We start from the raw sequence: 8,768 nt of genomic DNA on the forward strand, positions 1-8,768 counted from the left end.
GATGTTCCTCTCTCATCGATGTTTCTAACTCTCTATCTCTCTCCCTTTCTCTCTGTAAAAAATCAATAAAATATATTAAAAAAAAAGTCAATGGAAAAAAATATCCTGGGTTGAGGATGAAAAAAAAAAAAGAAACCTTCTGTCTCACTCAACCACAGTCTCTGCTGGTTTTTACAGCCAGAAGCTGTGGGGACTTCTCTTTTCAGCACTGAAACCCTGGGCTGGGGAGCCTGGGGTGGGGCTGGGACTCTTCTATCCTCAGGGGGCACCTCCACAGCTGAGATGTCCCTGATTTTTTTTAAACTGCCGGTTCCACATCTCTGCCCCTCCTACCAGTCTCTGTGTGGCTTCTTCTGTGTGTTTTTTAGTTATAGGGCTTCTGTTCAGCTAGACTTCAGCAGTTCTCAATGATAGTTGTTCTGTAGTGTAGTTGTAATTTTGATGTGGTCATGGGAGGAGGCAACTACAGCATTTACCTACTTCGCCATTTTGACTGGCAGCCCACACAGCTGTCATTTTTATTAGCAATTATGTATTTATTATTAAATGAGTAATTATTAAATAAAGTGACTTAAATAATGAACAGTGACTGTTTTTGTGAAGGAAGACATTGGTTGCAATGGCCTTCGGGGCCAGCCTCAGTGGGGAGTCACAGGCTGTGTTGGGGGTGCTGAGGGCGCGCAGGATTGGATCTGGTGTCATAGGGGCTCCTCTTCCCAAGTCCTGGCGCAGTCATTCAGGAGGCCATGCTGGTAGCTGGAAATCGAATGTGGTGGGACTATCTATTTACACTACAAGAATTGGCAAATGCTATCAATCAGGGCTTTCTTCCCTGAGAATGTTGGTTGTTAAACATTTGCTGGCACAGCAGTGGACTACATGAGTCATTCCTGTTAGCAGTTTTTCTCCAAGCTGCGACCCAAAGGCCAGGAAAACAACCTGGGCCAGAGGCAGTCACACTGAGCGTGCCCTCTGGATCCTCACCCACGTGGCTGTGTCTGCCAGAGCAAACTGGCCCCACTTACTTTCCTTCGGGGGTTCACTTCTGTGGATCCCCTCAAAGCCTGAGAAATAGAGCCTCCCTCATCTGTGTCTGGTTGGAAACTTTCCGTGTGAACCTGATATCAAACGAAGTGGGGGATCCTCTTCCCCACTGTGTGTTGTTGGGGAGGGGGTTGCACTTCTTATGATATTCTGAGAAGAGAATTTTCTGGGACTCGCATGGGAGAACGAGTGATTTTTATTTGTGTGGAATTAAATCCCTGCATTTCCAAAGACCCATATCCCTTAGGTCAGTCATAGAAGACGTGTAGCTGGGGTTTCAACAAAGCTAGACGCAAAGCCATTGTCCAGAGGGTCCTTTGCATGGGGGAGCCAGGTCCAGCACAGCATCAGGTTAGCTGCTGTCCATTAGTCCTCGTGTGTGGGCGAATGCAGGGGAACGGGAGCAAAGGAGCCCACAAGCCCAGAGTCATGTGAGTCCCAAGAGAGCCAAGAGCACAAGAGCCAAGAGCACAAGAGAGCAAACTCCTTTGTTGAGGGGGCTATATACCCTAAATCTTCACACCCCCGGTGTGATTGACAGCAAACACCTTCTTTAGTCCTCCCAGCTTTACTGGACATTCGTCTGTCTTCCTTTTGTCCAGTCTCCTTCCCCCAGTGTTTTGCAGGGAACTTGCCTATGTCTGGCCTTCCCTTTGCTCCTTTCCTGTTACTAATAACTGGTTGATTACAACGGTATCAAGCCCACTTGCTCTGTTTTGTCGTTGCTGTTGTGGCCCAGTGGACTTTCGTGGAGCGGGCAGAGACCCACCAGATCGCACGTGGGCATGTAAACCTGGAGAGGGACCGGAACAACATTCTGTGGCATTTTCCCCTTTAACCACAGGGGAAAGTGCATGTATTTATAAAGTGAAAACCAACATCCTCTCTCATTTTCTGCCCGGGAAAGATAATCACTTCTGTGCTTTCCTGGAAGGTAAACAAGCCTGCCGGGCAGGGGTGAATGTCCTGCCGGGACACCAGCTGTTTTCCGGGCTGGGTTCCAGGCCGGTCCACCAGTGTCTCTTGTCCAAGCTGCCAGCCTGCAGGCGCCCCTGGAGCATGGGAACTGGCTCCTCCCTCAAGTGATACGAGCGGGCTTTCTTCTAGAAAGGAAAGAACGTCTTTTCAGGGGACAAGACTCTGGTTGAAGGCCAGTTGCTGGGGTCAGAGGGGACATGGGCCCAGCCGGAAATTAGGCATTAATTAGGGAGGAGGGCAGAGCTTTTCTGAAGTCTTACGGTTACTTCCGTTGCACAAGGCTTGTCTAGAGGCCAGTGATATGCTAGGCTGTGTCAGAGTAGGAGAGAGAGACTTGGGATGTGGCACTTGACCTGGACAGGCACAGGGAAACCACCCTAGGACAGGTGGTCCTGAGTGTGGAACCGAACACTGAGTTATGAAGGAAAAAGCTACCCCCACCCCAGTTCGCCTTCTTCCTGATTACAAGAAAGGCTGGATGTAACTGCAGTTAGCAGACTTTTAACACTTCCTAATTTCTGTTTTGAATGGGTCAGCTTCAGGTCCAGAGCCTTTAGTTTATTCTTAAAATAAATTTACATAGCCCAGTTGAGCGTCGACCTATGAACCAGGAGGTCATGGTTCGATTCCCGATCAGGGCACGTGCCCGGGTTTCGGGCTTGATCCCGTGTCGGAGGCAGCCAATCAATGATTCTCTCTCATCATTGACGTTTCTATCTTTCTCTCCCTCTCCCTTCCTCTCTGAAATCAATAAAAACATATTAAAATATAAATTTACATAAAAATCCCCCCCCCCCCAAGAGATAAAGCAAAGAACTTATATACTTATATGTATAGCCCATGGACACAGGCAATAGGTAGGGAAGACCTGGGGGTGGGGGGTAGGGGCTGAGAGGAGGGGAGGAAACGGGGAGGGGGGGGGGAATTGGAGATATCTGTAATAATATCAACAATAAAAAATATATTTAAAAAACGCCCCCCCAACACAATATTACATATATAACAGGGGTGGCAGATGGCAAAAATCCTAAAGTCCAGGCACCTTTGCCATAGAAAGTGAGCAGTTCAGATGCTGAGGGTTATGGAGGAACTGGTTGAGAGAAGACCCTTGGAGCCAGGCCTAACCCTTTCAGTTGAAGAGCCGTGAGAAAGCCTGTGTGCCTCCCTGGAAAATGAGGGTGGGGTGATGATAGGCTGTTGTGAGGGTTAAGTGGATGTGCAAAGGATTCAGAGCAGCACTGGGCACAGGACATGCACTTAATAGCAGTTACTGTTGTCATTCCATGAGCAGGAATTGTGATGGGGGTAGGTCGATAGGAGGAGGGTGTTCTGGATAGTAACATATGGGGGTTAGGGAAGGAGCCAGCCCCTCGATGCTGAGGAGGTAGGAGATGATGGGCCTAGAGAGGAGGTCTCTTGTGCTTTAGTTGGTGGCAGGTGTGGCTGGAGGAGGTGGGGTTGCTGATGGAGACTGTGGGGTGATGTAGTGGGTGATGGATGGGTGGGGTGCACAGAGCATGGAGGGGTGGGTCTGTCTGTCTTCCCTCCGGCCTCTCAGAATCACAGGCCACAGGCTGAGTGAGTGCCGGGAACCGGCAGGCTGGTAACAGACCTGACTGTGGATGATGTACCCTTTTCAGATCCACCCCCTCCCCAAGGCGAGGACTTCCCCACAGCCCCTGCCACAGGGACACAGCAGGTGGGCCGTGTAGGCGAGGGCTTCATGCATGGCATTCACATGCTTGCGAGGCTCATTCCCTCTGAGTCAGTGGATAACACAGACGCAGTACCTGCAGCTTACACAAGACCAAACTGGCATTTTCATCCTCCCTCCTGAGGAGAGGCACTGGAGGTGCCCATCTTCTATGAAGGAGGCACCGATTTTCACTACGTTTCCTTTTCTGCCACTTTCTGCAATAATTGTGCCTGGGACCTCGTATTTGATCCTTGTCTTCAGTCGGCTCCAGCTGCTATAACAAAACACCAGAGACTGCGGTCCTGTAAGTAGGAGAAACTTATTCCTCACAGTAGTGGAGTCTGGAAGTCCACGTTCAGGCGCCAGCGTGGTGACATTCTGAGGTTCTCTTCCTGAGTCACAGCCAGCACCTTCTCACTGTGTCCTTGCATGGGGGAAGGGGCAGGGGAGCTGGGGGAGGGGCTCTTTTATGAGGGCACTAACCCCACTCCTGAGGGCTCCACCTTCATGCCTAATCACCTCCCAAAGGCCCCTCCTCCTAATACCATCATCTTTGGGGGCTAAGGTTTCCACATGTAAATGTTGGGGGGCACAGCAATTCAGACCATAGCAGTCCTCACAATCCCTCTGGAAGTGGGCCTTATCATGAGGCCATTCGGTAGATAAGGCAGCTAAGGCCCTAGGGATATGGGGAGCTGGAGTGGGGACCCCATCTCTGGTCAGATGTTATTTGGCCTGAGAGATTAACTCTGAGTCCAGTACTTTCTACAGAGCATAGCAAAGCCTCAAGGAAAATACATTTTTTGTAAAGAATTTGGAAAACAGGTTGCTGTAGTGATCCCCCATTCACTGGCTGACCTGGCATCACCAGTGGCAGTTCAGCTCTTGTGTCCTGTGAAGCCTAAGTATTCCTGGGACCTTCCTTGGAAAATAGCAGCTTTGGGAGTTTTTCCGTGTTTAAGTGTGGCTACTGCTTTATATTTCACTGCAACTTTTGTTTACTAAAGGTCTTGATCATGAAGTGAAAAAATGATGTGTGAGGAATTTGGTACTTGGTTTATGAGCCCATTCAGCTGAATTTCCTGAGCCTCTTCTATTCTCTCAGTGGAGTCAACAGCAGAGTGAGCAGATTCCATCACCATTACATCAGATTTAGTGGCCACAGTAATGTTGGATCAGAGGAGTCTGCCAGCAGGCAGGGCGTTCTGAGAGGCGATTCATGAGCCATCTCCATGCCCTGCCTGGCCTTCCATGTTCTCCTTGTTCTTCTTCTGTGTTCTGCTTCCCCAAGCCAATCCTTTCTTCTCTCACCACCGTTGTCTCTCAGAAATGGTTTGCTGAGGAGAATCTCAAATTCTAGAGAAGTGTCGCGGGGAAAGATGAGCGTTCTTTCAATTGTTTGCATCTGGAACACGGAGTTAACCCTTCCCCTGTAAGCGCTCGGCTTAGAGAAGAGAAATAACTGTCTATGAAGTGTTTTGTGTCTGTCACAGGCCTTCTATTCACATATCAACACAATCACCTGGGTTTAATTCTCTTATTGGCAGAAGAAAATGAAGAGGAAAGTAGCCATGAGTTGGTTTATTAGTGGTGGCGGTCCTTTCTGTGTGCTCTCTGAAAGGGGCAGGACATTTACCTGCCAGTGTGACACTGAGGTGATGGCAAACCTCGCCCGCCCGTTCTCGGTTCGGCAGGTGGAAGGCACCTGCAGGTGGACAGTGGTCAGGGTTAGGGCACAAGCTCAAGTGAGCCTGGGCCTGCCAGGCTCTTGTCGTTTCAGGCTTACCTGCTGTTCCCATTACTTCAACAAATACCTATGGAGTGTCCTGAATGAGCTAGGCTCAGTTTTGGATCTTGGGAAGGAGGCAATAAATCCCCAGTTTCTGCCTGAGTAGAGATTGTACTCAGTGGGTACGTCAGAGGTAAATCAGGCAGCTGATGTTTATTTAATGACCACTAAGAGCCAGAGTAATTTTAGGGAGTGAGCAAATCATGCATTTCCCTTAAATATAAGATCACACACATGGCTTATCTTACTTCCCTGGGCTGTCATCAGGAAAGAGCTAGGAAGGAAAGATACTTTCAAATAGTAACCATGAAAAAAAAAAAAAGCTTTATTTAAAGACAGATAAATAGATGCCGGTGTATTTCTTTCTCTTTCTTCTGAACTCCACTTCAATGTGTCTTGCTTTGGACTGAGCTGGACCCAGGGTGCCTTTATACCACCTGAGCTGGGGCAGGTTATCATATTGGTTACAAATACTTATAGTCAAATGATGTCTTTAGGATAGGATGTTATTCCCAGTGGGTGCTTAGGAGTTAGCTATACAAGGTCTTCTTCCTTCCCCCCAAGGCCAGTCAGCATTTTACTGGTGTTAAGCACCATGCACACCAGGCCACATTTATGTATCTGGTGACATTATTTGCATATGCCCAGGTTGAATCCTTGGCCCTGAGGAGTCTACATGGCAGACGAGTTTAGATATCTTGCTCAGTACCTGAATAATAAGTGTCATATTTCTCTTTGCGCTTGAAAATATAATTTTAAATCATTTTAGTGCCATCATTTCTCAGAAAGTTGTGCACAACCGTCCTTGCAAAGAGACCACAGGCCAGGAGGCAGCCGGTGCTGCCTGCAGCGGCAGCCCGAAGCTCTGGTCACTGCTTGGCTGTGTTATGGGTCCGATGCGGAAGCAGTAGCATTTCAGTTTGCGGAAGTCTTTGAGAAGGCATGGGTATCCACAAACATGCGTTTGAACAATCTTTGAGGACTTGGAATAACAGGATCATTTTAATAACATTTATGTCTTAATGTTTTGAAGACTTAGGCTCGCTCACCATATTTTCCAATGGTTTAAGTCTGGAGGTGATTGCTACTGAAAAGCAAAAGTTAAAAATGGAAAATCCAAGTTCAAAAAATAATGGGTTAGCTGGAAAGATGAGTAGAAATTGAAACAGAATTAGAATTAAATAGGGACAAATGGACAATCGGGAAGGTCTGCTTTAAAAGAATTCTCTGACCAATGTAGGAAAGCACTGGTTAAAGAATAGCTGTTCCATGTATTGGGGGATGGGGTGGATTAGTGAACCCATTGAATTTGAGCTACCTCTGTCAGGAATTAAAATATTAAGATGCTCTTAATTTACATGGTTAGGTAGAGTTGAGGTCAGGGGTCTGGGTACCTTTATTCTGAGTACTGTGAGCATATACCATGGAGTGTGGGGTACATTTGATAACTTAGAGGTATCTAGAGAGTGAAAGTGGGGTCATAGAGGGCTGGATGAGAGAGCCTGGGAGATGAAAGGCTTCATGGGATAGTGGTGAGTATTCAGAAATTTAAAGGGCTATCATTGAATGACAAATTAGATTTGTTCAGGGCAGTGTTAAAGGGCTGAGCCAGGACCAAGGGGTGGGATTTGAACAGCTACAAATCTTGGTCCAATTTTAGGAAGACTGTTTCTCTACAGAAGTGACAAAGAGGCAGCCCTGTGAGGTGTTGACTCCCAGCAGTGTGGTGTTGAAGCAGAGGCTGGACTGCTGTGATCAAGAATGTGACAGTGAGCCCTGGCCAGTGTGGTTCAGTGGTTGAAGCATCAGCCTTTGCACTGAAGTGTCGTGGGTTCAATTCCCTGGTCAAGGGCATGTTCTTGTGTTGCAGGTCGATCCCCAGCCCTGGTCAGGGTACGTGTAGGAAGCAACCAATGGATGTGCCTTTCTCACACTGATGTTTCTCTCTCTCTCTCCCCTCCCCTCTTCCACTCTCTCTGAAGATCAATGGAAAAAATATTATCAGTAAGGTTTAACAAAACAAAAGAATGTTACAATGAGATTTCTAAACCCTGGGGAGGTTGCACCTTCTGACCTTCAAGAATTCCTTTGACCTTGAGATTTATGGCTTTGGCAGAGTGGATAGGAAGGGGAGTGAGCTTAGAGATATACCTGGATCAAATTCTTTATCAGAAATTTCTCCTCTGGATGCAGCAGGATTGTGCCTCTCTCCCCCAGGCCCAGCGCCAGCCCCTGGGCACATGTTGAGTCCCCTTGACCCTCCAGGGGACACAAAGGTTGCCTCGGGGTGGTCTCCAGACCCTCCCCCAGGGCTAGGGGTCAACTGCCCAGCTGTGACAGCCAGGCGGCATGTGCCCTTGTAGGGAAAATTCACTCCTTCGTTTCCCCTGTGCTGCCTTGCTCCTCCTCCCTACAGCCAGCCTTTCCGGAAGGCTCTCCCTGCTGCCTCAGCGTGTGTCACCACACTGAGGTGATAATGTGCTTCACACTCTTGTGCGTGTACCTTCATTTCCCCCGTCAGACCTGTGCTCTTGGAGGAAACATTCCTTCTCATTTCCTTGTCCGATGCCCCCCTCAGCCCCATGATTCCTAGAAAGGAATTTTTAACATCTTGGCAGTTCGCTAAAGTGAGTTAGCTGATTTTAGTCATTTTAGAAAATGATTTCAAACAAAGGTATCTGATGGGAAAGACAATGCCTACTGAACGTTTGGCAGAGTCCCAGATGGGTGATCCTTCTCATTAATACTTGTGACCGTTACACGAGGTGGACGTGCCTGCTGTGTCTCAGTTGAGAAAGGTGAGCTCCCGTGCTTGTGCAGTTGCTGTAGAAACTAACGCCGGCTTCTCTGTTGGAACAGCTTACATTTGTTTCTTGACTGCAAACTGCTGCCTTTGGCCTGCAGGATGACAGGATCTCTTCACCGTTGACCTGTCACTCATACTCCGGCTCCATCTCCCCGAGCACTGCCCAGAGCTATGGCCATGGCACCTGCCCTGAACCTGAGGTTACTCTCCGCGTCACTGACCATGGTTGCCTCTTCAGCACTGTCGCAGGCTATCCCAGCCTCCTCCCCTGGTTGTAGTCGGCGTATTTCTGGCCCCTGGATTCTGGGGACTTCAGTGTTGGGAGATGTTGGGGGACTCTTTCTTACATCATAACATTTGGCAAGTGGTGGTGGGGGGGGGGGTGCTAGTGAAAGGTACCTTTGTCCTCCTTCCGAAATCTTTTTTGAGAAAAGATGAAATCTCACAGAAGAGGC

General features: G+C 48.3%; 1 protein-coding gene and 1 pseudogene across 1 annotated transcript in view; both read left to right on the forward strand.

Moving 5' to 3' along the window:
* ACSS1 (acyl-CoA synthetase short-chain family member 1) overlaps positions 1-8,768 on the forward strand; it is a 47,711-nt gene that overhangs the window by 12,607 nt on the left and 26,336 nt on the right. The window lies entirely within an intron of this gene.
* LOC102245310 overlaps positions 8,491-8,768 on the forward strand; it is a 3,946-nt pseudogene continuing 3,668 nt past the window's right edge.

The sequence above is a fragment of the Myotis brandtii genome, unplaced genomic scaffold (assembly GCF_000412655.1).
Source record: "Myotis brandtii unplaced genomic scaffold, ASM41265v1 scaffold225, whole genome shotgun sequence".
Classification (NCBI taxonomy): domain Eukaryota; kingdom Metazoa; phylum Chordata; class Mammalia; order Chiroptera; family Vespertilionidae; genus Myotis; species Myotis brandtii.